Consider the following 27,226-nt stretch of genomic DNA (forward strand, 5'->3'; position numbering starts at 1 on the left):
CTGTTACATTGAAGCTGTTTATACTGCATTTAACTTAATATTGCACTTGGAATCCTTGTTTGTTACTATCTGACTGTATTTGTAGCAAATTCTTCTGTGTAAGCTGTAGTAGCTGATTCATAGCATTTATAAGTGTTTGCTGTACCTGTTTCCTGCCTGTTTTGTGAAAAAAAAAAAAAAATATCTCTTGTTTTTCCTGCTTTACTAGTTTAGTCCAGTTTCAGAGTTGCTGATTCCTGGGCTTTGGTTGTAGTTCCTGTGTACTGTTTCCTTGCCTTATTTGGGGGAGAGGAAGTTACCTTGCTTACCAGTGAGAGGGGAAGCATTGAGCTGCCTTTTGTCCAGTTTTGTGAGGTTTCAGCCAGTAACTAGTAGTTTATTGGTAGTTTTGGGCCAGTTTCTAGCTTTTTCCAGCCCCCTGGTATAAAACGCGGTAAACGCGCGTTTTCAGCTTGTACCTACTCAGCAGAGACTCCATCGGGCCAGCAGAGTAATCCAGGCTGCAGAGAGCTGAATAAGCGACTTTTCTTGATACTAAGTATAATTTTTGTTGCTTTCCACATCTGAATACCTAGCGACTGTATTTCGCCTGCCTTTCTGTTACATTGAAGCTGTTTATACTGCATTTAACTTAATATTGCACTTGGAATCCTTGTTTGTTACTATCTGACTGTATTTGTAGCAAATTCTTCTGTGTAAGCTGTAGTAGCTGATTCATAGCATTTATAAGTGTTTGCTGTACCTGTTTCCTGCCTGTTTTGTGAAAAAAAAAAAAAAAATATCTCTCGTTTTTCCTGCTTTACTAGTTTAGTCCAGTTTCAGAGTTGCTGATTCCTGGGCTTTGGTTGTAGTTCCTGTGTACTGTTTCCTTACCTTATTTGGGGGAGAGGAAGTTACCTTGCTTACCAGTGAGAGGGGAAGCATTGAGCTGCCTTTTGTCCAGTTTTGTGAGGTTTCAGCCAGTAACTAGTAGTTTATTGGTCGTTTTGGGCCAGTTTCTAGCTTTTTCCAGCCCCCTGGTATAAAACGCGGTAAATGCGCGTTTTTCAGCTTGTACCTACTCAGCAGAGACTCCACGTGGGCCAGCAGAGTAATCCAGGCTGCAGAGAGCTGAATAAGCGACTTTTCTTGATACTAAGTATAATTTTTGTTGCTTTCCACATCTGAATACCTAGCGACTGTATTTCGCCTGCCTTTCTGTTACATTGAAGCTGTTTATACTGCATTTAACTTAATATTGCACTTGGAATCCTTGTTTGTTACTATCTGACTGTATTTGTAGCAAATTCTTCTGTGTAAGCTGTAGTAGCTGATTCATAGCATTTATAAGTGTTTGCTGTACCTGTTTCCTGCCTGTTTTGTGAAAAAAAAAAAAAAAAAATATCTCTTGTTTTTCCTGCTTTACTAGTTTAGTCCAGTTTCAGAGTTGCTGATTCCTGGGCTTTGGTTGTAGTTCCTGTGTACTGTTTCCTTACCTTATTTGGGGGAGAGGAAGTTACCTTGCTTACCAGTGAGAGGGGGAAGCATTGAGCTGCCTTTTGTCCAGTTTTGTGAGGTTTCAGCCAGTAACTAGTAGTTTATTGGTCGTTTTGGGCCAGTTTCTAGCGTTTTCCAGCCCCCTGGTATAAAACGCGGTAAACGCGCTTTTCAGCTTGTACCTACTCAGCAGAGACTCCACGTGGGCCAGCAGAGTAATCCAGGCTGCAGAGAGCTGAATAAGCGACTTTTCTTGATACTAAGTATAATTTTTGTTGCTTTCCACATCTGAATACCTAGCGACTGTATTTCGCCTGCCTTTCTGTTACATTGAAGCTGTTTATACTGCATTTAACTTAATATTGCACTTGGAATCCTTGTTTGTTACTATCTGACTGTATTTGTAGCAAATTCTTCTGTGTAAGCTGTAGTAGCTGATTCATAGCATTTATAAGTGTTTGCTGTACCTGTTTCCTGCCTGTTTTGTGAAAAAAAAAAATATATATATATCTCTTGTTTTTCCTGCTTTACTAGTTTAGTCCAGTTTCAGAGTTGCTGATTCCTGGGCTTTGGTTGTAGTTCCTGTGTACTGTTTCCTTGCCTTATTTGGGGGAGAGGAAGTTACCTTGCTTACCAGTGAGAGGGGGAAGCATTGAGCTGCCTTTTGTCCAGTTTTGTGAGGTTTCAGCCAGTAACTAGTAGTTTATTGGTCGTTTTGGGCCAGTTTCTAGCTTTTTCCAGCCCCCTGGTATAAAACGCGGTAAACGCGCGTTAGCGCGATTTAGCGCGGAGTTTCCACCGTTGCACACTAGGGCAGCGGCGGTTAAGCAGGTTTAAACTATTCGGGCTACCTAAAGTCCACTCTTCAATTTTTCCCTTAAAACTACCTTCCTCGAACTATACTACTGATCTAATCAGCGTATCCTATAATTAAAAAGATCATCTCTACTTGACTCCAAGTAGAATATTCTCTATCTGTTAAACGTAGCACTTGCTCCTACAGTACTTATTACCCTGATACGGCACTCTTGTCATAGATAGTACCCCAAAAAGGCAACCCCCCATTTCTCGGTCACCCACGTCCCCCCGGAATCTTTTTAAAGCTTTTTTTGTCTATTCCTTCTAGCATGGCGAGGATCAGTTGCTTGTGTCCTCTCCTGCTCAGCTGGTGAACCTGGGAATATTGAGGCAATGTTACAATTGCCTCATGTACACAGACAACCCTCTCCTCCTCCCACAAAACACAAATACATGCGAGAGATGCAACTATACGGCCAAACTGGAGGCTGAGCTCTCTCAACATAGGACTGGCAAGACCAGTCAGGAGGAGAAGGTTACCACACACACTATAGACCCAGTCTCACATAGTACCATTACAACCTCAAATCATACACATAAACACACAAAGACATACCGGAGGCTCTGATCAAAAATTTACCAAAACAACAGAGGCCACCAAAGCAGACACCCAAACAACCACCACCTCAGAACACAACACCTGCAACACATAGACCTCACAGTCAGAGTGTCAAACATTCACAGCCCTTAAGGCCAAACACTATGCCAGACACACTTGTCATTGGTGACTCCATAGTCAGACACACTGACGTCCCGCTCACCAGACTGAGTAAGGAGAAGGTCACAGTAAGCTGCCTGTCGGGCGCTAGAATCCGCCACATAATGCAAGCACTCAAGTCTCTCAACAGCAGGTACAAATATGACTCAGTCATTGTCCACGCTGGTGTAAACGACCTGAGACGTACCTCCTTGGACTACATGAAAAGAGACATTGAGGAGCTCTCTGATTATGTAGCCCAGGCAGGTATGACCCTGACCTTGAGCAGTATCCTACCTTCACCAAGAATGATGCCACAATACAGAGATAAGATGATCAACTTTAACAATTGGCTTAAACACTGGTGTCATTCAAAGGGGATCCAGTGTCTGTCTGCCTGGGATGACATGCTGGACAAGCCACGCTGCTTCGCAAGGGACGGCTTGCACCTGTCACCCCTGGGATTCCGGATATTGGCAAAGGCTCTTGCACCCCCATAGTGCCTTTTTTAGGCAAGGCTCAAATTCTAAACCTACCACCCTAGAACACAAAAAGGGAAAAAACTAAGGGTAATGCTGCTCAATGCCAGAAGTCTAAATCTCAAAATGCACGCACTCGAGGCCCTTCTCAGTATGGAGAACATCGATGTCTGTGCTGTGACAGAAACCTGGTTCAAGGCTCCCGAGAGCACCCCAGCGCTATCGGGTTTTACCTCATATCATGCGTTCCGGCCCCAAAATCTGGACAATACCAAGAAAGGAGGAGGGGTATCCATATTCATCAAGGACGCCCACACCTCAAGACTGGTGGCAACGCACGATGCATCGGAGACCATCCAGGTGCAATTAACCATAGGCAAGACTTCTCTGCAAATTGTAGCATGTTACAGGCCACCCTCACAAACTCAGGAACCTCATATGGCCTTCCTGAAAACACTAGAGGGGATAAATGTATCACCAAACACCATCATACTAGGTGACTTCAATTACCCTAATATAGACTGGGAACACTACTCAAGCCCAAACACCCTAGCCCAAAAGTTCCTGGAATTCATAAATTCAAATGCCATGGAACAACTAGTCACCATCCCCACAAGAGGAGACAACATACTTGATCTCATCATCACAAACATGGGAGCACAATGTTCAACACCGAGGCGCACCTCACTGGTGAGATCAGACCACAAACTAATCTCGCTGGAGGTCCTCATCCCACCCCACCTGAAATAAAAAAGACCACAGTAAAGAACTTCTCAAAACCCGACTTCACAGTTCTAAAGACCAGTGTGGCCTCCTTTAAGGCCGCCGAGCCGGCGGAAAACAGTACTCAAGCCGCTGAATCACTTACAAATGCCTTCTACCAGCACCTACAGGACTGCATGGATAAGGCAATCCCAAACAAAACAAAGACTCTTTGTACCAAAGGCAAGTGTCCAGTCTGGTGGACCCCAGCCATAAACAAACTCTACAACAAAAGGAGGAAGCTACTACAAGATAGAGCAAAATCCTTAAAAGGTAAGACACCCTTGATCACTATAAGTAAAAAACTAAGAGCTCTCATAAAATCTTCCAAAGCAAATTTCGAGAGAAAAATAGCTAAAGACTCAAAAGACAATCATAAGGCCTTCTTTAGCTATGTTAGAAACCTGGGAGGAAACTCCCAGATATGCTCAGAGCTAGTTCAAAATGATGTGAAGATTACTGACCCTACAGACATTGCCAACATACTGGCTGACAGGTTCAGTGCAAACTTCTCCCCCCCCTCCCCCCCAAAAGGAGGGATATCTATACCAAACGATTGCAGCCCCCCAAACATCTCCAACGTCCAAGTGAAAACTGCTCTAAACTGCTCTCTCCAAAGCAAAAAATACAGCATCCATGGGACCTGATGGTGTCCCCGGCTGTGTGCTCCATGAACTCAATGAGGAATTAAACCCACAGCTAGGACAGCTGTTTAATCAAAGTCTTACCTCTGGATACGCCAGGAGTGGCGCACTGCAACTGTGGTACCACTTCACAAAGGCGGTGCCTCCACCGACCCTGGAAATTACCGGCCCATTAGTTTGACAAGCCTTATCTGCAAAGCCATGGAGAGAATCATAATGGACCTCATAAATAAAGGCATAGGGAATTTGCAGACTTTGGATCCGACCCAGTTTGGCTTTGTCAAAGGCAGATCGTGCCTTTTAAATTTGGTTGACTTTTTCGAAACAGTCACCAAAGCCATTGATGAGGAAAGGCAGTCCATACAGCCTACCTCGATCTGGCTAAGGCCTTCGATACAATACCCCACTCGGGTATCATTGAAAACTCATCAGCTTAAATGTCAACCCATACATCACAAGATGGGTTGCAAACTGGCTGAGTGACAGAACCCACAGGGTCAGAGTTGCTGGCGCCATGTCAGACTCAAAGCCTGTCACAAGTGGTGTCCCACAGGGCTCAGTCCTGGGCCCACTCTTGTTTGGCATCTACTTCTCCAAGTACAAGCAAACACAGGAGGGTTATGGCTGACCAAGTTTGCAGATGACTGCAAACTGGGCGCCATAGTAGAAAACACATCTGACACAGATATCCTTCAGAAGGGTCTCACAGAAACGGATAACTGGTGCCAGAGCCATGGCCTAAAGTTAAATGCCAAAAAATGCATAGTCATACCCTTCGGGAAAAACAAGGTTACCCTAGCTACCAAATAGGTGGCAATACACTGAGCGCAGAAGTAGTTATCAGGGACCTGGGGACCCAGGTTGATAGTAGTCTGTCATTCGACACCCATGTAGCTAAAGTAGTTAGGAAGACCTTCTACATTGCCCACCTTATCATGAAGGGTTTCTCATCTAGATCAAGGGAGGTCATAATCTCCCTTTACTCATCACTCATCAGACCAATGATTGAGTACAATGCCCCATTCGGAATGTATCTGACCCGACACTTGCAGCAGCTGGAGAGGCCACAAAAGTTCCTCACCAAAAGGATAAAGGGTCTCAAAAATCTGTCCTATGCTGCCCGACTGAAAGAACTCCAGCTCTACTCAGTCGCTTACCGCTTGCTCAGAGGTGACCTTTGCCTAACATACAAGGCCATGTCTAACCCAGATTTGATGAATATGCTTCACCTCAAAAAATCCAGATCCATCAGAACCACAAGGGCGAGAGACTTAAACCTCGACACGACTATTAATAGGACGTGCTGGAGGGATAGATTCATCACCCAAAGACTCCCTATGCTGTGGAACAAAATCCCGGTACATGTGAGGCAGAGCACCTCGCTGGCCTTGTTCAAGAGAAATCTTGACCAATGGATGGGAGATCGCAGATATACCCCAGAGATCACCTCAGTGTCATTGCTCGACAGAGGCACAGCAAAATAATGGGTTTAGTTCCCCGTACTAAAGGGGTGGCGTAAGCCACAAAACGATGGGCTAGGCTTGTAAATGCCCTCGGGCAGATAGCCTAGTATGAACCTATGAACCTATGACCCCTTACTTGTTCAATGCATTCTTTGATTATAGGGTGTTTGCAAGTAATATGAAGGAGGGATGGCTGAGGATGCAAGTTCTGGAATCCCCCACCAAAGGACTTTTGACTTGTGATAAGCTTGTCCCAGCAGGATAAAAAGAACAACATCCTTGCACTGGTCATACATACTATGCTGTACTTTTTGTTCTAATATTTCTGCTGCTAGAATTGTTTTCAAGTAATTTTGATGTAAGTGCAGTATTTTGTTATTAACTAAAATAATTTGTTCATCCAGGTACTAGACTTCAGTTTTTGTAGTACACAGTCTTCGTGAGAGGGAGGTTTAGCTACTGGTTTTGGTGCTCGGTTTCCTCTGGTTTGTTAGAAATCTATTTTGCTGATTTTTCTCCACCCATCCCCCCTGATCTGAATGTGAATTCAAGGCCAGTGTCTCTGTTGTTGTCCAGTCCTTGTGTTAATTTGACTACCAAATTCCTGGCCTCTTCACATTCATTGCTGCTGTTGGTACACAACAGTATGAGTTGTGTAAGCTAATTAAATATGTTTACCTTCCCACTGTAGCCCATAGATCCAGAATACAGAGTGCCCACTATACTCAACAACTGTCCAGAATTAGGTAGAATGTCCAGATTTTTGCCTCATGTTTTTTCTGTTTGTTGTCAAATTTATGCTGTTCTGGCAAATCATTGAGGATTGCAGTCATGAAATAATGGACAGTTGAGTAACAGACTTCATATCCTTCAGAAAATGTATGTTAATGCAAAATCTGTTATCCCAACACACAAGTTTATAACAGTAATATATAAAATCTGTCCCTTTGTGCCCCAAAATGTTTTGGCTTTGTACAGAATTCTTGGGGGGGGGGGGTTGAGAAGTACGGTGCTCACTGAGCCAACCAGTGCTGTTCTTGAGTTGCCTGTGCTTACTACACATTGTATTTGGAAAATCCTCCCAGCCTCATCTTATTTGCTTATACCAGTAAACACTAGTAGATCAGACTGGAAAGTTCTTCCCTTTGACTGCTAAACTGCAGTTACCCTTATAGGTTCATAGGTTTATACTAGGCTATCTGCCCTAAGGCATTTATAAGCCTAGCCCAAAGTTTTGTGGCTTACGCCACCCCTTATATGAAAAAATACTGTACCCATTAGTTTGTTGTGCCTCTGTCCAGCAGTGACACAGAGATGATTCCCAGGGTAAACCTACAATCTCCCATCCACAGGTCAAGATTTCTCTTGAACAGAGCCAGCAAGGTGCTCTGCTTCACATGGACCGGGATTTTATTCCACAGCATAAGGGAGTCTCTGAGTAATAAATCTATCCCTCCAGCACATCCTATTTATATCCGTGCTAAGGTTTAAGTTGCTTGCTCTAGTGGTTTTGGTGGATTTGGATTTTTTGAGGTGGAGCATGTCCATTAATTCTGGGTTGGACATGGCCTTGTATGTCAGGCACATGTCACCTCTGAGCAGACGGTATGCGACTGAATAGAGCTGGAGTTTCTTCAATCTGGCAGCATATGACAGATTTTGGAGTCCCTTTATCCTTTTGGTGAGGAACTTTTGGGGTCTCTCCAATTGCTGCAGATGGGTGAGATACATCCCGAATGGGGCATTGTACTCTATCATTGGTCTGATAAGTGAAGAGTACAGGGGAACAATGACCTCACTAGATCTGGATGTGAATCCCTTCATGATCAGGTGGGCAATGTAGAAGGTCTTTCTAACCACTTTAGCAACGTGAGTGTCAAAAGAAAGGCCACTGTCAACCTGGGTCCCCAGGTCCCTGATAACCTCTTCTGTGCTTAGTGGATTGCCACCTATATGGTAGCTTGGGGTTACCTTGTTTTTCCCGAAGGGTATGACTATACGTTTTTTGGCGTTTAACTTCAGGCCATGGCACTGGCACCAGCTATCTGTTTCCGTGAGTCCCTTCTGAAGGATATCCGTGTCCAATGCACTTTCCACTATGGCCCAGTTTGCAGTCGTCTGCAGACTTTGTCAGCCAAAGTCCTCCCATGTTGGCCTGTACTTCTGAGAAGTAGATGCCGAACAATAGGGGGCTAAGGACCGAGCCCTGTGGGACACCACTTGTGACCGGCTTGGAGTCTGACATAGCGCCAGCAACTCTAACCCTGTGGGTTCTGTCCTTAAGCCAGTTTGCAACCCATCTTGTGACATATGGGTTTACATTTAAGCTGGTAAGTTTTTCTACAGTACCCGAGTGGGGTATTGTGTCGAAAGCCTTTGCAAGGTCAAGGTAGGCTGTATGGACTGCCTTTCCCTCATCAATGGCCTTGGTGACTGTTTCGAAGAAGTCAACCAAGTTCAAAAGGCATGATCTGCCCTTGATGAAGCCAAACTGGGTCGGGTCCAATGTCTGCAAGTCCCCTATATCTTTGTTTATGAGCTCCATTATGATCCTCTCCATACAGACTAGACTTGTTAAGCTTATGAGGCGGTAATTACCAGGGTCCGTAGAGGCACCGCCTTTGTGGAGTGGGACCACAGTTGCCGTACGCCACTCCTTGGGCATGTATCCTGTGGTAAGGCTGAGATTAAACAGCTGCCTTATGTGCGGATTTAATTCCTCATTTAGCTTGTGTAGCACACAGCCGGGGACACCATCCGGTCCCATTGATGCTGTGTTTTTAGCTTTAGAGAGAGCAGCTTTCACCTGCGCATTTGAGATGTCTGGGAGGCTACACTCCGCTGGGATAGTTCTCTCTCCTTTATGGGGGGGAGAGGGGGGTGAAGTTTGCACTGAAACTGTCTGCCAGTATGTTGGCAATGTCTGTGGGTTCAGTGATTTTTGTATCATTTTGGACTAATTCTGAGCATATCTGGGAGTTTCCACCCAGGTTCCTAACATAGCTGAAAAAGGCCTTATGATTGTCCTTTGAATCCATGGCAATTTTTCTGTCAAAATTGGCCTTAGTTGATTTTATGAGTGCTCGTATTTTTTTACTAATAATGATCAGGGGTGACTTCCCTTTTATGGATTTTGTTCTATCATGTAATAGCTTTCTCCTCTTATTGTAAAGTTTGTTAATGGCTGGGGTCCACCAGACTGGACGTTTGCCCTTTGTGGAAAGAGTCTTGGTTTTATTTGGGATTGCCTGATCCATTCAGTCCTGGAGGTGTTCATAGAAGGCATTTGTAAGGGCTTCCAGCTTGGGTTGTGGTTTCCACTGGCTCAGGGGCCTTGAAGGATACCACACCAGTCTTGAGTAGTGTGAAGTTTTCTTTAGAGAAGTTCTTCACTGTGGTCTTTTTTGTTTGGGGTGGGGGCGGGATGTGGATTTTCCAGTGAGATTAGTTTATGATCAGATCTCACCAATGAGGGATATACTTCCGGTGTGGAGCATTTTGTCCCCATGTTTGTGATAATGAGATCTAGTATATTTTCTCCTCTCATGGGAACAGTGACTAGCTGTTCCATGGCATTTGAATTTATGAACTCCAGGAACCGTTGGGCTAGAAAGTTAGGGCTTGAGTTTCCCAGTCTATATTCGGGTAGCTGAAGTCACCCAATATGATGGTGTTTGGAGATACATTTATACCCTCCAGTGTCTTTAGGAAGGCTGTGTGGGGTTCCTGAGTTTGAGAGGGTGGCCTGTAGCATGCTACAATTTGTAGAGCAGTTTTGCCTATGGTTAGTTGCACTAGGATGGTTTCCGAAGCTTCGTGCGTTGCCACCAACCTGGAGGTGTGGGTATCCTTTATGAATATGGATACACCCCCTCCTTTTGTGGTGTGGTCCGGGTTTTGGGGCCGGAACGCATGATATGAGGTAAAACGTAATAGTGTCGGGGTGCTCTCAGGAGCCTTGAACCAGGTTTCAGTTACAGCACAGACATCGATGTTCTCCATACTGAGAAGGGCCTCGAGTGCGTGCATTTTGAGATTTAGACTTCTGGCATTAAGCAGCATTACCCTCAGTTTCTTCCCATTTTTGTTTTCTAGGGTGGTAGGTTTAGAATTTGTGCCTTGCCTAAAAAAGGTACTATGGGGGTGGCAAGAGCCTTAGCCAATATCCGGAATCCCAGGGGTGACAGGTGCAAGCCATCCCTTGCGAAGCAGCGTGGCTTGTCAAGCATGTCATCCCAGGCAGACACTGGATCCCCTTGAATGACACCAGACATATTAAGCCAATTGTTAAAGCTGATCATCTTGTCTCTATGTTGTGGCATCATTCTTGGTGAAGGAAGGATACTGCTCAGGGTCAGGGTCATACCTGCCTGGGCTACATAATCAGAGAGCTCCTCTATGTCTCTTTTCATGTAGTCCAGGGAGTTACGTCTCAGGTCGTTCACACCAGCATGGACAATGACTGTGTCATATTTGTACTTGCCGTGGAGTGACCCGAGTGCTTGTGTTATGTGGCGGATTCTAGCCCGATAGGCAGCTTACTGTGACCCTCTCCTTGTTCAGCCTGGTGAGTGGGACGTCAGTGTGTCTGACTATGAAGTCACCTATGACAAGTATGTTTGGTGTTGTATTTGGCCTTAAGGGCTGTGACTGCTTTGCACACTGATTTTGTGGTTTATGTGTTGCTTGTGGGGTGTCTTGAGGTAGCAGTTGTTTGGGTGTCTGCTTTGGAGGCCTCTGCTGTTTAGGTAAATTTTTACTCAGGGCCTCCGAGTATGTCTTTGTGTGTTTGTGTTTGATTCAGTGGTGTGGTAGCATTATGTGAGGCTGGTTTTGTGGTGTGTGTAGTTGCCTTCTCCTCCTGTCTGGTCTTGCCAGTCCTGAGTTGAGAGAGCTCAGCCTCCAGCTTGGCTAAATAGCTGCATCTCACGCAAGTATTTGTGTTATGTGGGAGGAGGAGAGGGTTGTCTGTGTACATGAGGCAGTTATAACATTGCCTCAAGATTCCCAGATTCACCAGCTGGACTGGAGAGGAGATTGACAACTGACCTTTGGACATGCTAGAATAATATTGGGAATTCCTTAATAATTGAAAACAAGGGCCAGTGGGGAGTGAGGGTGTAGTGCTTTTAATTTTTAGTGCTGACTTATATAATTGCTTTAGTGAGCAAGTGCCAGGTAACTTGAGTGCAATGTGTTACAAGTAACTAAATGCAAAAACGACAAACAGTAACTTTCTTTCAAGTGAAACAAGGAAATAAGTACAGTAAGCAATGCAGATATCACTAGTGATCCACAGAAGCGCTGAGAAGCCGCGTATTAGGTGGAATTAGCATTCCAGAGAAATAACAAGCAAACAAACAACAAGCATATAAACAAAGCTAGATTCAGCAGGCCTGGATCTAGTCTATGCTACAGCAAACAAGGTGTACCAATTCCAGTAAGATACAGTTCAAATATTCAGGCACTATAAACCTTTAACCAGAAATTCCCAGCTCAGAAAGGCAGAGTCCAGCCTCTTCTCCCACAAGAGTGCAGACCACGAACCTTCTTAATGTAAAATAACTGGCCTGAATCCCAAGTGCTTAAACCAGAACTAATACACTTGGACACTGGGCTCTCAAACAGCATTTCCCAACTTAGAAGGATGAAAGCTACCTGTCCTGCCACCACAGTGCTTGCCACAAACCTTCCTAATGTTAAACAACTGGTCTGAATCCCAAGTGCTTAATCCAAAAGACTTAGAATGATAGCTACACTTTAATCAAGTTACAACCAAGCAGTAATAAATACAATTGGATACTTTAGAGAATGTCTGGATTAGTGCTCAAGTTACACAAACAAAGCTAGATCCAGCAGGCCCGAATCCAGTCTATGCCACAGCAAACAAGGCGCACCAACTTCAGTAAGAAGCAGTTCAGATATGTATGCACTATAAGCCTTTAACCAGAAATTCCCAGCTCAGAAGGGCAGAGTCCAGCCTCTCCTCCCACAAGAGTGCAGACCACGAACCCTATTAATGTAAAATAACTGGCCTGAAAGCCCAAGTGCTTAAACCAGAATTAATACACTTTTAGAATAACAGACACTGAGCCCTCAATCAGCATTTCCCAACCTAGAAGGATGGTAAGCTACCTGTTCTGCCACAACAGTGCAGACCACAAACCCTCTCAGTGCAAAACAACTGGTCCGAAGCCCAAGTGTTTAAACCAAAAGGCTTAGAATGAGTTACACCAAGCAGTAATAAATACAACTGAGTATTTTTAAGATGATGCAAAAGTAAAATGAAGTAGGTAGAAACACAAGTACAGTAAAAGCAGATGTAATTTTTTTTTTTTTTTTTAATCTGAACAAGTGCTGAGATCAAAGAAACAGATTTGAGTGCTGAAACTAGAAAACTGGCTAGTTATAAGAAAAAAAACAAGCTAGAAGGCTTCCCTCAAACACAGAAGGGCTTGGGGGCTCAGAAGCCTACAAATAGTCTATACCACTTCTTACCTTCTTATCTTCCTGCCTGCTTAGTGCATAATATACTACCTAGAAGGCCCAACCATTTTTTCTATACTACTATTAAAATCTGCTTATCCTAGTGTTCTAGCATATAGACCCTTCCTGCAAATTCACACTATTAACATTCATTATTTCCTACTTTTTCACCAGGGCACTAAATGTCATTAAGCCACAGTTTCCCCATTTTGCCAGCCTGATTGTAATTGGAACCTTGAAGCAATGCAAGCACTGCATCTTGCTTACTGACAACTGTTTGATTCTTCCTGTAGACAATTCCCAATTCCACATGTGACAGGTGCAAGTATCTGCTAAGCTTGGGGGCCAGTCTCTCTTCAAAGATTGTAGACTACACCCAGCATGCTGTCATTTCTGGCATCCACCTCACACAGCTGTGCCCACCATGTCCTAGACAAACAAGTATTCCTACATGGAGGAACATAAGTCCCTGCATAAACAACAGAGGCCTCCTATGTGAAGGTTTGTTAAACAGGACACACAGCATCACATAGCAGGCAAACAACATACACAGAAAATGCAGCTACAAAAAGCCCTTAAAGCAGCAAGGCCAAGGCAGTCTGTCTAGTAACCTTAGTCATAGGTACTCCATATTCAGACATAAGACATACCACTCACCAATATAAAATAGCAATAGAACCCACGGCAAACACAGGACGACCAGCAGAAAAAAAGCCAGACTATTAAATGATATAATAGCTGCTGGTAGTCTCACCACGGAGAATAATCAATAGTAGCTTAGTCTTAGGTAAGATGGTGCACGTAAAAAACAAGTGAAGAAAGCACTGTCAAGTCTGTTCAGACCTTCCACTTACGTACTACAAGTCAACCAAATGTCTGTTCAGACCTTTCACAATAGTAACGAACTCTCCAACCAAAGCAGTTTGTATCACAATAACGGAAACGATGCAATCATTGAACTTCCGTACAATCCTGTGAACCATTTGAATCAGCGGAGATCCAAGGACAGATTACAACGATGCCTCAATGACAACGCCAATCCGTTAACAGACTGTGAGTTAACATCATTTGTATCCGGAACTATAACAAATAACATTGATGTTGAAAGATTAGACTCAGCGCTTAACACACTTGAGTTTGAATTGTTAAAACTAAAGCGTCTACAGATGCAACGCTACCATTTTGAGGTATGCATCAACAAAAGAATTATTCCAAGGGGACTAAGAGTTCTTAAAATGCCAACGACAGGCAATACTTACCCTGAGTTGTTAAGACGTTGGCAGCAACTCAATATAGAACTGAGTCTAAATTATATGAAATTGTTAAATGAGTTTTTTCAACCTGACGAACAAATTCTTATTGACTCTATTGTTTGCAAGCAAACTGAACTTTATAATGACTTTAATGAAGGCCTAGTTGATTCTAAACTGGAGAGGGTTATTGACAATGTTATGTTATTCGAAAAAAGGCTTTTAGAGCAAAAGAAACATAAACTCATAAGGGATAGTTATGATTTCTCTAATGGCCAGGTCTTTACTTGACCTAGATTTAATTCTAATAATACTGCTACTAATGCTGGTATTAACAGAAATACAGTACATTCTAATGTGACACAACAAGTTAACAATAATAATAATGTTCCTGCTTCAGGTTTAAGAACTTCTACAATTGTTGATACACACGCTAATATAAATAACAGCACAGAAAGATTAGAGACAAGTACAACAGTATCAGGTAGTAATAACGTAGTAGAATGTCCTATTAATACTAGTAATGTTAACATAATTACCTCAGACTCCACCCCGCGGGAGCAGGTGGTACGTAGTAAAACACGTAATGTACATTCAAATGCTAAGGAGGGTGAAATACCTCACCCTTTCCCCATAGCAGACAACCGTATGAAAAACAGGGATTGCTCCATGAGCAGGGGCAGACAAAAAAGAAAAGCATATACCAGCAATCTGAGGGAACCCACTGTAAAGAAAATGTGGGAGAAGTTAACATAGTCCATAATCTATCTCATAGACATTTGGACAAATATGATCTTGAAGTACTTAACAAAGGACTATCTTTTTTTTCCATCGAAAGCTAGTAATATTACAGATTCCATATTGGACTTGAAAATGTTTACTAGAAATCTACAATTGAAAGTTATGTTTTCTAATCAAACCAACAAGAATTATAATCATATAGTTAAGAAACCAAGTTTAATGGTACCTAATTTGCATCCATCTATAGAAGCTTTTGGTAAGATTGTAGAAAATGAATTATACTCGAGACAGAGTGTAGTAGATCAGTCTATTTTTACTAGAAGGAATTTAACGTTTAGACAAACTAATGCTTTACATACATTAATAAGAGATGGTAATATAACCATAAGACCAGCTGATAAGGGAGGTCCTGTGGTTGTGTTTGATAGAACAGATTACATAGCAAGAATGTTAGATATGTTGAATGACCAAGACCATTATAAAGTACTATCACATGATGAAGTTATAGGTATTGTGAATAATGTTTATAGAAGTCTTGATGAAATGTACAAGATGGGCTTGATGGATTATCTATTTGACTATCTGATCATGGATGACCCCACTATTCCAGTTATCAGAGGGCTTCCAAAAATTCATAAAAATTCCAGTGACCCACCCATGAGACCCATTGTTTCAGGTAGAGGGTGGGTCACGGAAAATATATCTATTTATTTAGAAAAAATTCTCAAACCATTTGTTCTTAATAATGGAATTATTCTGAAGGATTCAAAGGAATTTCTTTTAGATTTCTATGAGGTTAGTAAACCATGGAATAACTGTCAAAAATCTATTACTTGTGACAATGGATGTGAAATCCTTATTTACAAATATACCTAACCACTTAGGTCTTGAGTATGTGCATACATATTTGAGTAAACATTCTGATCTATCGAGCAATAAAATTGATTTCTTATGTACCTTAACGGAAATAGTATTAGAGAGCAATGTATTTATGTTTAATAATACATATATACAGAAAGATGGCGTAGCTATGGGCACGTCTTGTGCCAATAGCTACGCCAATCTGGTGATGGCTTTTTGGGAACAAGAAAAAATGTTACAGTTGGAAAGCTTTAAAAGGCATGTTATATTTTATAAAAGATTTGTCGATGATCTTTTTTTTTCCTGTGGAATGGAACAATCGATGAACTTGATAGTTTTACTGAGCAGGTCAATGAATTAACTTTTTCTAAAATTCACCATGAGTTACTCAGGGAATAGCCTGTCATTTCTGGATGTTAACATATACCGTTTATCAAATGGATATTTTAATACAGGGGTACATCGGAAAGATTGTATTAAGAACAATTTATTGTTCAGAGATAGTATGCATCCCCCACATGTTTTCAGAAATGTCCTTAAAGGACAGAGTATGAGAATATCTACATTACATCCTGATTTCTCTTCTTTCAAGAAGGAATTACAAGACCAGGAAAATAGGTTCTCCCAGAGAAAATATGCTTCAAAAGAAATCAGTGAAGTATTTAAGGAAGTAGAAGAAATACGAAATGAGAGAGCTAGTCCCATATTTTCTGATTCTGGTTTTTATGAATATAGGTTAAAAACAAGAGAAGAGCTTTCAAATAAAGAAGAGATAGTTAGGTTTACACTTCATTATACACAGGATATCTATCATGTGAAACAACCTGATGTTCTTCATCTCACATTGCTGCAGTCATAACCTGTGGGTAGTCCGCTGTCCTCGGTCGGCCCGAATACCAAAGTGTTAGGCTGGCGTCGGTCGTGGTCACTCAGATCTGACGTCAGTACGCCGTGGTACTAAAGCGCATGACCGACGTCATATCCTCAGTCTTTTTTGCCGCATGGTCCGAAGCAGAAGCAGCGTTTGCAAGTGCCGTTCGGCGTTCTGAAATTTTCGAAATCTGAGTTTCAGACCGAAAACCAAGTTGGGCTAAGTACCCCATTGGGGAATATTTTTGTTTTTTCTTGCCTCAGTTAAATCCGGATGTCAGAAAAAGTGAATAATTGTATTTCTTGTGGGAAACAGATACCTCATAGGGATTACCACTCTCTCTGTATTCCTTGCTTGGGGCCTGAGCACGACGTAGTTGGGTGTCGCTTTTGTGCTAGGTTTAATAAGCGCACCATTAAGCGTAGGTTAGATTGTGCTAGGCTTGTCTTGATGGCGGTGTAATTACAATATGCCGTCGGATCCTCCGACGCCCGCTACCGCTAAGAAGCGTAAGGATAAATCGTTAAAGTCCAAGCAGGATGAGTCGTCCGTTCCGGACGTCAGCTCTTTAGAAACTACGGTGGAATCTGTAGAACCAGCTGAGGTTTCAGTTGAGTCTCAAGGGGAGCCTTTAATTTTGCAAGATGTGGCCTCTCAGGAGTTGGGTCAGGCTGAGGGGGCCTCTCAGGTTGCTGTACTCCCTTCTTTGCATAAGGTGGTTAGGCCTTCTCCTTCTGTCTCTAAGGTACCTTCCAAGGCCAGGCCTAGTTTGTCTGCCTCTGGCGTCAGCCCTAGTTCTGCAGGTTCTGTTCCTAAAAAACACATGCTTAAAATGGCAGAAGATTTGATTACCTTGATTAGAGGTTCTATGCCCCCTCCAGATAAGAGGCCTAGGGTGGAGCCAGAGGTGGAAGGATTGGAACATTCTTCAGATTACTCAGAGTCTTCGGCTGAAGACATTCAGGATTTTCCCCCTTATTCTGATTCAGACGCAGAGGATTCTACTCCTTCTGCTTCCCCTCCAGAGGATTTTTCTTTTTCAGAAACCCTGCATTCTATGAGGGAGCATTTTAAATGGGAAGGTCAGGATTTCTCTGATTCCCGTAAGAGGCTTAGGGAATTCTTGTTTTTACCACAGCATAGGCCCTTGGCTATACCTCCTGTTTTGGATGTTGTTCAGGATGTTTTCTCTGAGGCTTCCCTTAATCCAGACTCTTTGCCTCCTGCCCCGGTTAAGCCAGACGGGTATTACAGAGTGCCAGAGGCGCATAAATATTTGTATAGAAGCCCAAGGGCTGACCCAGAAACTATTAGTCAGGGACCTAAGGGTGTCAGGGCTTCTGTTGTAAAAAACCCAGTTCCTATGGATAAGGATTCTAGAGCCTTAGACAGGTGGGGTAAAAAAGTGTATACCTCTTCCACTCTTGCAATGAGGGCTTTGAATTGTCAGTTTCATATGCTGAAGTACCAGAATTTTCTCCTTTCTCAGTTAAAATCTAAGGTAGATGCTTTAGCAGAGGGCATAGAGTGTAAGGAGTTACAGGATTTGGTTCATGCCTCTGATCAGGTGGGTAGGCATTCTTTGCAGTGTGGTTTTGATGCTTTACAGGCTTCTTCCAGGGTGGCTGCCACTGGGTCAGTTATTCGTAGGCACGCCTGGCTTAAGGATCAGAACTTGTCAGAGCATGTTAAAGCTCGAATTTTGGATGTTCCCCTTCAGTCTGAAGTTTTATTTGGTTCTCCTGTGGAGTCAGTCCTGAAGAAAATGGAAGACAAAGCTAAGTCTATGCAGACCGTTAAGGATTTTTTACAGGTGCAGCCCCCTAAGTTTAGTAGAAATTGGCCTACTAAGGGATGGGCTTACACTTCTTCTGATTTACAGTCTAGGGGAAGATCTAGACGTGGTAGGGGCCGAGCGCAGACACAGGGTTCTTTCAGGCCTAGGACGTGGAGTTCACCTGCACAGTCTACAAGTGAGGGCAGGGGTAAGTCCTTTCGTAAGCAGACCCAATGACCTGCATCTTCAGCTGCCCGATCCCTCCTGTCTGGCAGCTCCTCTGGGAGGAAAGTTGGCTCTTTTCAGACAGAATTGGATTTTAGTCACCCAGGACAAATGGGTGTTGGACATTATACACCGAGGCTACAAGTTTTATTTCCACACATTGCCTCCTTTCAAAGGCATGCCAGACGTTCCCCCTCAGCAAAGGGTGGAGGCTCACAAGCAGATTTCTTTACTTCTACACATGGGGGCTATCCAGCAGGTCCCTCAGTCAGAAGTGGGCCTAGGATTTTATTCTCGTCTGTTTCTGGTACCAAAGAAAGGAAACACTTGGAGGCCAATTCTGGATTTGTCTATTCTCAACACATACCTGGACATTCCAAAATTCAAAATGTTGACTTTGCAACAACTTCTGCCTCTGCTAGGCAAAGATCACTGGATGGTAACTCTGGATCTCAAAGAGGCTTATCTCTTCATATTCCTATCAGGCCCAGTTGCAGGAGATTCCTGCGTTTTCGGGCTGGGACTTTACATTATCAGTTCTCTGCATTGCCCTTTGGCTTATCTACTGCGCCCAGGGTGTTCACAAAGGTCCTGGCTCCGGTGATGGCCTTCTTAAGGTTAAGAGGAATACAAATTTATCCTTATTTGGACGATTGCCTGATTCTGGCTCAAGACAAAGACTAGCTACTTCACCATCTACAGTATGTTATGGCAGTGCTAAGGTGCCTAGGGTATTCTGTGAACGAAATAAAGTCCAGTCTAGTACCCTCTCAGGACATGTGTTTTCTGGGTGTGAGACAGAATACAGCCTCTCAGATGGCATTTTTGACCCCGGACAAGCAAAGAAATCTTTCCCTTTACTTTCACCAATTGTCTCTACGGTCCAGGCTGACTGCAAGTACAGTCCTTCAAGCCTTGGGGTTCATGGCATCTTGTATTCTGGTGCTTCCCAATGCCAAACTGCATATGAGGAAGTTACAATGGTATCTCAAAAGTGTTTGGACGCAACACTGCCACGATTTGGACACTGTCATTCAGATAATACCTTGCATTCAGAAAGAATTTTTGTGGTGGGCTCAGGAATGTCACCTAAACAAGGGACTCTCTGTGACCCGACCAGAGGCGAGTCAGATCTTAACGACAGATGCCTCAGACAAGGCTTGGGGAGCACACCTCAATGGAAAATGGGTTCAAGACACGTGGCCTGCCAGACTTCAACATTTGCTTATCAACTTGAAGGAGATGTTAGCAGTCCAATTTGCATTGATGGCTTTCAAGGATCTACTTCGCCCAGGACAAGTGTTGATTCAAACAGACAACACAACTGTCATGTGGTACATCAACAAGCAAGGGGGAACTCATTCGTACCCTCTTTGCAGACAAGCTATGATTTTATGGGAGACTGCTCTCAGTTTGCACCTCACTCTTCAGGCAAGGTTTCTGCCAGGAGCACAGAACTCCTTAGCGGATGTTTTGAGCAGACAGATAGTGGATCCCCACGAGTGGAAATTGGATCCTCAGGTATTTCGACAGTTGACAGTGATCTGGGGGACTCCAGACATAGATCTGTTCGCTTCTCCACTAAATTTCCAGCTGCCAAAGTTTTGCACAAAGCTGTTTCATCCAAAAGCTTGGAAAGTGGATGCTCTATCATTCAGTTGGAGCAATCTTCACGTCTATGCCTTCCTCCTCTGCCTCTCCTTCACAAGGTGCTCTTGAAGATCAGACAGGACAAGCCTTCCATGATTCTAATAGCTCCAGCTTGGCCACGTCAGCACTGGTACCCTCTGCTGAGGAGTTTAGTACGGGAGTCTCCTTGGCCTTTGCCACCAGTTCCACACCTTTTGTCCCAGGCAGGCAATCACTTACTCAATATCAGGATACAGTCCCTGCATCTGACAGCCTGGCATATTCTGTTCTAGACCCTGAAGGGTCACAGCTTCCTCAACAAGTTTTGAATGTTATTTTGGAGGCCAGAAGGCCTAGTACAAGGAAGGTTTATGCTGATAAATGGAGGAGATTTTTTCTTTGGAGCAAAGCAAAAAGCTTTGATGTTTCAGTACCTAATTTGAGTGTTTCACTTCAGTATCTGACAGAATTACTAGACAAAGGTTTGTCTTTCTCCTCTGTTAAAGTTCATGCTGCAGCCATTTCTGCTCACTATGACTGTGATCCACCATTATTTTCTCATCCTTTGTTTAAGCAGTTTCTTAGAGGGGCAAAGAACATAAGACCCCCACGTAGAGCTCCTACTCCTTCCTGGGATCTCAATTTTGTGTTGGAAAAACTCACTCTACCTCCTTTTGAACCTGCAGCCACGTCTGAGTTGAAGTTTTTGTCTTGGAAGACTGCTTTTTTGTTGGCCATTACGTCTGCTAGAAGGGTATCTGAATTGCAGGCTCTAATGGCAGTTGAACCCTTCCTGATTTTTCATAAGGATAGGGTATCCCTGCGTACTAACCCTACTTTTATGTCTAAGGTTGTTTCTAATGTGGCCTTGAACCAATCTATTCATTTGCCTACATTTTATGCTGATCCCCAAAATAAAGGGGAGAAAATTTTGCACTCTTTGGATATTCACAGGCAGTTGCGTTATTATTTGAGCAGAACTAAAGGGTTCAGACAGTCTCAACAGTTGTATATTTTTTTTGCTTTGGGTTCTCAGGGAAAACCTGTTTCTAAGCAAACTATTTCTAAGTGGATTGGCCATTGTATTGCTTTTTGTTATTCTCATCATGGTAAGGAGGTTCCGGCTGGAATCAGACCTCATTCCACTAGGGCTACTGCCACTTCTACTGCTTTTTTAAGGGGTGTAGCTACTAAAGATATTCTGGAAGCAACTACTTGGAGTTCGGTGCACACTTTTTCTAAACATTATCATCTCCCTCTTTACTCCAAGTCTAGGGCTGGATTTGCTACTGCAGTTTTACAGGGCATGTTAGCAGCTCCCAATGCTTTCTGATTTTACCAACCTCCCTTTACCTTTGCTTTGGGATTCTACCCACAGGTTATGACTGCAGCAATGTGAGATGAAGAACATAGTACAGTTTTGTACCTACCATAAATGTAGATGTTCGAAGATCCACATTGCTGCAGTCCAATTTACCCTCCCTCCTTCCCCACTGTAGTTTGGGTGGTTGTGTGGTTTGGGTTGTAAATACTGTTTGTACATGGGTGGTTGGATGTTTTTATGTTTTTTGGCTAGGGCCTTTCTTTTTAGGGCCTTCTGACATCTGGGGCAAGAAAAGACTGAGGATATGACGTCGGTCATGCGCTTTAGTACCACGGCGTACTGACGTCAGATCTGAGCGACCATGACCGACGCCAGCCTAACACTTTGGTATTCGGGCCGACCGAGGACAGCGAACTACCCACAGGTTATGACTGCAGCAATGTGGATCTTTGAACATCTACATTTATGGTAGGTACAAAACTGTACTTTTATAAGTATTGGAACTTATTGAAATTGGATCCTGAAGTGTCTAAGTATATTGAGGCAACACCAAAGTTTGCATACAAAATTCAACCTTTTCCCCTATTATTCTAACCCCCTTACATTACCTGTTCCTTCTCTTTCGCGCTTTAGTCCCCCATACCCTCCTAGACAAGACCATTGCTATACTATAACTGGCCACCAGGTGGCGCATCGTGAACTAACTTTCTATAAAGACAGCGTTCTGATTTGCAATTGTCTACCCCTCATTGTAACCGTTCAAACTTACTAGCTTCTGCCCTGTATTCCCCACATCTTTTCTGTAAGCTTTCTGTAACCTGACCCCTAGGCACGCTGCTCTTAGTCCCCTGATACTCTTATCACCTCTTCTTCTCTCCCCAAGGAAGCCTGCCTTCAGTGCCCTCTACCCTTACATCCTGCCTCTCTTCCCCCACACCTTTGAATCAACTTTTCTCCCACCATCAGACTTACCTGTTGGTTAGCTCTCTCTTTACTGATTGTCTCCCTCCACATTTTACTCGTGAACTAACTTTCTATAAAGACAGCGTTCTGATTTGCAATTGTCTACCCCTCATTGTAACCGTTCAAACTTACTAGCTTCTGCCCTGTATTCCCCACATCTTTTCTGTAAGCTTTCTGTAACCTGACCCCTAGTCACGCTGCTCTTAGTCCCCTGATACTCTTATCACCTCTTCTTCTCTCCCCAAGGAAGCCTGCTTTCAGTGCCCTCTACCCTTACATCCTGCCTCTCTTCCCCCACACCTTTGAATCAACCTTTCTCCCACCATCAGACTTACCTGTTGGTTAGCTCTCTCTTTACTGATGGTCTCCCTCCACATTTTACTCGTGAACTAACTTTCTATAAAGACAGCGTTCTGATTTGCAATTGTCTACCCCTCATTGTAACCGTTCAAACTTACTAGCTTCTGCCCTGTATTCCCCACATCTTTTCTGTAAGCTTTCTGTAACCTGACCCCAAGTCACGCTGCTCTTAGTCCCCTGATACTCTTATCACCTCTTCTTCTCTCCCCAAGGAAGCCTGCCTTCAGTGCCCTCTACCCTTACATCCTGCCTCTCATCCCCACACCTTTGAATCAACCTTTCTCCCACCATCAGACTTACCTGTTGGTTAGCTCTCTCTTACTGATGGTCTCCCTCCACATTTTACTCGTGAACTAACTTTCTATAAAGACAGCGTTCTGATTTGCAATTGTCTACCCCTCATTGTAACCGTTCAAACTTACTAGCTTCTGCCCTGTATTCCCCACATCTTTTCTGTAAGCTTTCTGTAACCTGACCCCTAGTCACGCTGCTCTTAGTCCCCTGATACTCTTATCACCTCTTCTTCTCTCCCCAAGGAAGCCTGCCTTCAGTGCCCTCTACCCTTACATCCTGCCTCTCTTCCCCCACACCTTTGAATCAACCTTTCTCCCACCATCAGACTTACCTGTTGTTTAGCTCTCTCTTTACTGATAGTCTCCCTCCACATTTTACTCGTGAACTAACTTTCTATAAAGACAGCGTTCTGATTTGCAATTGTCTACCCCTCATTGTAACCGTTCAAACTTACTAGCTTCTGCCCTGTATTCCCCACATCTTTTCTGTAAGCTTTCTGTAACCTGACCCCTAGTCACGCTGCTCTTAGTCCCCTGATACTCTTATCACCTCCTCTTCTCTCCCCAAGGAAGCCTGCCTTCAGTGCCCTCTACCCTTACATCCTGCCTCTCTTCCCCCACACCTTTGAATCGACCTTTCTCCCACCATCAGACTTACCTGTTGGTTAGCTCTCTCTTTACTGATGGTCTCCCTCCACATTTTACTCGTGAACTAACTTTCTTTAAAGACAGCGTTCTGATTTGCAATTGTCTACCCCTCATTGTAACCGTTCAAACTTACTAGCTTCTGCCCTGTATTCCCCACATCTTTTCTGTAAGCTTTCTGTAACCTGACCCCTAGTCACGCTGCTCTTAGTCCCCTGATACTCTTATCATCTCTTCTTCTCTCCCCAAGGAAGCCTGCCTTCAGTGCCCTCTACCCTTACATCCTGCCTCTCATCCCCCACACCTTTGAATCAACCTTTCTCCCACCATCAGACTTACCTGTTGGTTAGCTCTCTCTTTACTGATGGTCTCCCTCCACATTTTACTCGTGAACTAACTTTCTTTAAAGACAGCGTTCTGATTTGCAATTGTCTACCCCTCATTGTAACCGTTCAAACTTACTAGCTTCTGCCCTGTATTCCCCACATCTTTTCTGTAAGCTTTCTGTAACCTGACCCCTAGTCACGCTGCTCTTAGTCCCCTGATACTCTTATCACCTCTTCTTCTCTCCCCAAGGAAGCCTGCCTTCAGTGCCCTCTACCCTTACATCCTGCCTCTCATCCCCCACACCTTTGAATCAACCTTTCTCCCACCATCAGACTTACCTGTTGGTTATCTCTCTCTTTACTGATGGTCTCCCTCCACATTTTACTCCCTTGTCTCTTCCCGCTCCGTTAAGCCCTCTTGTCTCACTCCGCTCCCCTACCCTACCCCCAAATCCCACCCACCCCCACTACCTCTACCTTTATAGCCTGTATACCTCACCTACTTCCTCCCAAACTATCAAACTCCTCCCCTTCCTCTTCCCATCCCCTCCCACCCCTCTCTATACTTACATGACAACTTCCCCTCATCCTCCTCGATATAATTTTAGATCTCATCCACACAACAACATGTCTCTCAGTTATTCATCCTACCCAATTCAACTGTTACTCCTTTTCAGCCTCACTTATTTTTACTCTTACACAACCCTCTCTCATCAACCATTCTACCCACTTACATACCACCTTTCATCTCCATACAACAGAATCTCACTACAATAACCACATCTCTCCTAACCTCTACCCCCTCTGCAACAACCTATGTTTCCACTATAAAATTATCCTTCCTCATAAAGTCATCACACCCTCCCTATTCTTCATATCCCCCTCTAATCCTTCCAGCCACTCTATTCAAACTAAACAACCCAAATACCTCTTCTTACTAACCAAACTTCTTACTTCAATACTTTTATCTGATGATATACACCCTAACCCAGGTCCAAACCACTCCTCAAATTATAAATCCATCCTATTCACATCTCTTAATGCACAAAGCGTAGCAAACAAAATCCCTAACCTTCATGCATGGATATTCCATAACAAACCTGACATCTTAGCCATTTCTGAAACCTGGCTAAAACCCCACATTAAGGATGCCGAGATATTACCACCAAACTACTCAATCATTAGATCAGACAGACCCTACAAAAAGGGTGGTGGAGTAGCTCTACTCTATGCATCCTCCCTATGCCTAACACCCTACAACAAAACCATTCCCCAGTTTTCTAATGCAGAACTACTACTAGCTCATCTCCAACTAAATACACACAAATCCATTTCTATAGCCTCTCTCTACATTTCCCCTGGAGATAATATTCCAATACTTGAAAACATCCTCTCCTGGCTATCAAGTAACATTAATAATGAAACTATAATCATGGGAGATACCAACATTAATTGGTCCTCCATACAGTCACCTACACACCCCCTCAACATCAACCTTTTCAAATACTCTCAATTAATCAACACGATAACTAGGCCATCCAAGGACTTCTCAAGGGGCAACATCTTAGACTGGATTCTAGTCTCCCATCCCCATAACTACCCTGACAGTGGAACCCTTCCTGACCCCTTCAGTGATCATCTTCCCATCTTCACTACACGTCTTCCAACTCCCCTACAAGTTACTCACAATTACATAACTACCAGATTCCATAAAAACTTCAACCCTGAAGCTTTTTCCAGTAACCTTAAATCTATTAATTGGACTCACTTAAAAACCCTACCACTCGAAAATGCAGTATCCCACTTTAACACTATCTTCCTAAACATCCTAAATAATCATGCTCCCCTAATAACCAAAAGAATAAAAAGGAAAGCAGCCCACTGGCTAACAAAAAATACAATTACTTCCATGCGACTCAGAGACAAAACATGGACACAATACAAGAAAAACAAATCTACATCAAACCTCAATCAATACAAAACTATACGTAACTCAGTGAAAAAACTTATCTCAATAGACCGGCAAAATTACTTTATCCACCTTCAAAACAATCATAAAACTAACCCACGAAAATTCTGGGCAAGTATAAATTCACTCTTAAAACCTGGTACTATAGAAAACCCAAACCCCAGCCCAGATTCACAAGACATAGATCTTGCTACCCAATTCAATTGTTTCTTCATAGACTCTATTTCTAAACTTACTTCCTCTTTTACACACAATTCACCTAATACCTCCTCTTCTGCCAACCAACATCCCCCTCCTACTCCTTTGTCTCATTCACCCTCACCTCAATCTCCCCCTCCTACTCCTTTGTCCCATTCATCCCCACCTCAATCACACCCTTTTTCAATTAAACCTACTCCTACTTCTACCATAAGAAAACTCCTACAGAAATTAAAACCAGGCACCAATGCCCCTGACAACATTCCCTCATACTATCTCAGTATAGCTGCTGATGCCATTGCCCTCCCTATCAGCATCCTCATCAATCGCTCTATCCAAGAAGGTCTTGTTCCCAAATCCTGGAAGAAAGCCTATATTATTCCTCTACACAAAGGTGGAAATAATACTAACATCTCCAATTTTCGTCCTATAGCCATCCTCTCTCCCATTTCTAAAGTCCTGGAGAAATGTATCCACCTTCAACTCCTTGACTACCTCTTGGACAACAATCAACTAACCCCCACCCAACACGGATTCAGACCCCATCATAGTACCATGACAGCCCTTCTATCTTTCCTCGAAACTGTTAAAGCTAGGGACTCTGGACTCATTGTATCTACCACTCTTCTTGATCTTTCCAAGGCCTTTGATACTATACCCCATACTTCTTACTAAACTATCTAATCTAAACCTTTCTCTCACTTCACTCCACTGGTTTAACAGCTATCTCTCCAACAGACAACAAGCAGTCAAATGGAAAAAAGCCACTTCCTCCTTTCTAAATACCCCTACAGGTGTCACACAAGGCTCCATCCTGGGCCCCCTTCTCTTTAATATTTTCATTAATGACTTTTACCACACTATCCCTCAAGCTATTATTATTCAATATGCAGATGATTCCACAATCATCTGCACTGCCTCATCCATAC

This window comes from Protopterus annectens, chromosome 1.part0, assembly GCF_019279795.1.
Source record: "Protopterus annectens isolate FY-2018-M chromosome 1.part0, PAN1.0, whole genome shotgun sequence".
NCBI lineage: Eukaryota > Metazoa > Chordata > Ceratodontiformes > Protopteridae > Protopterus > Protopterus annectens.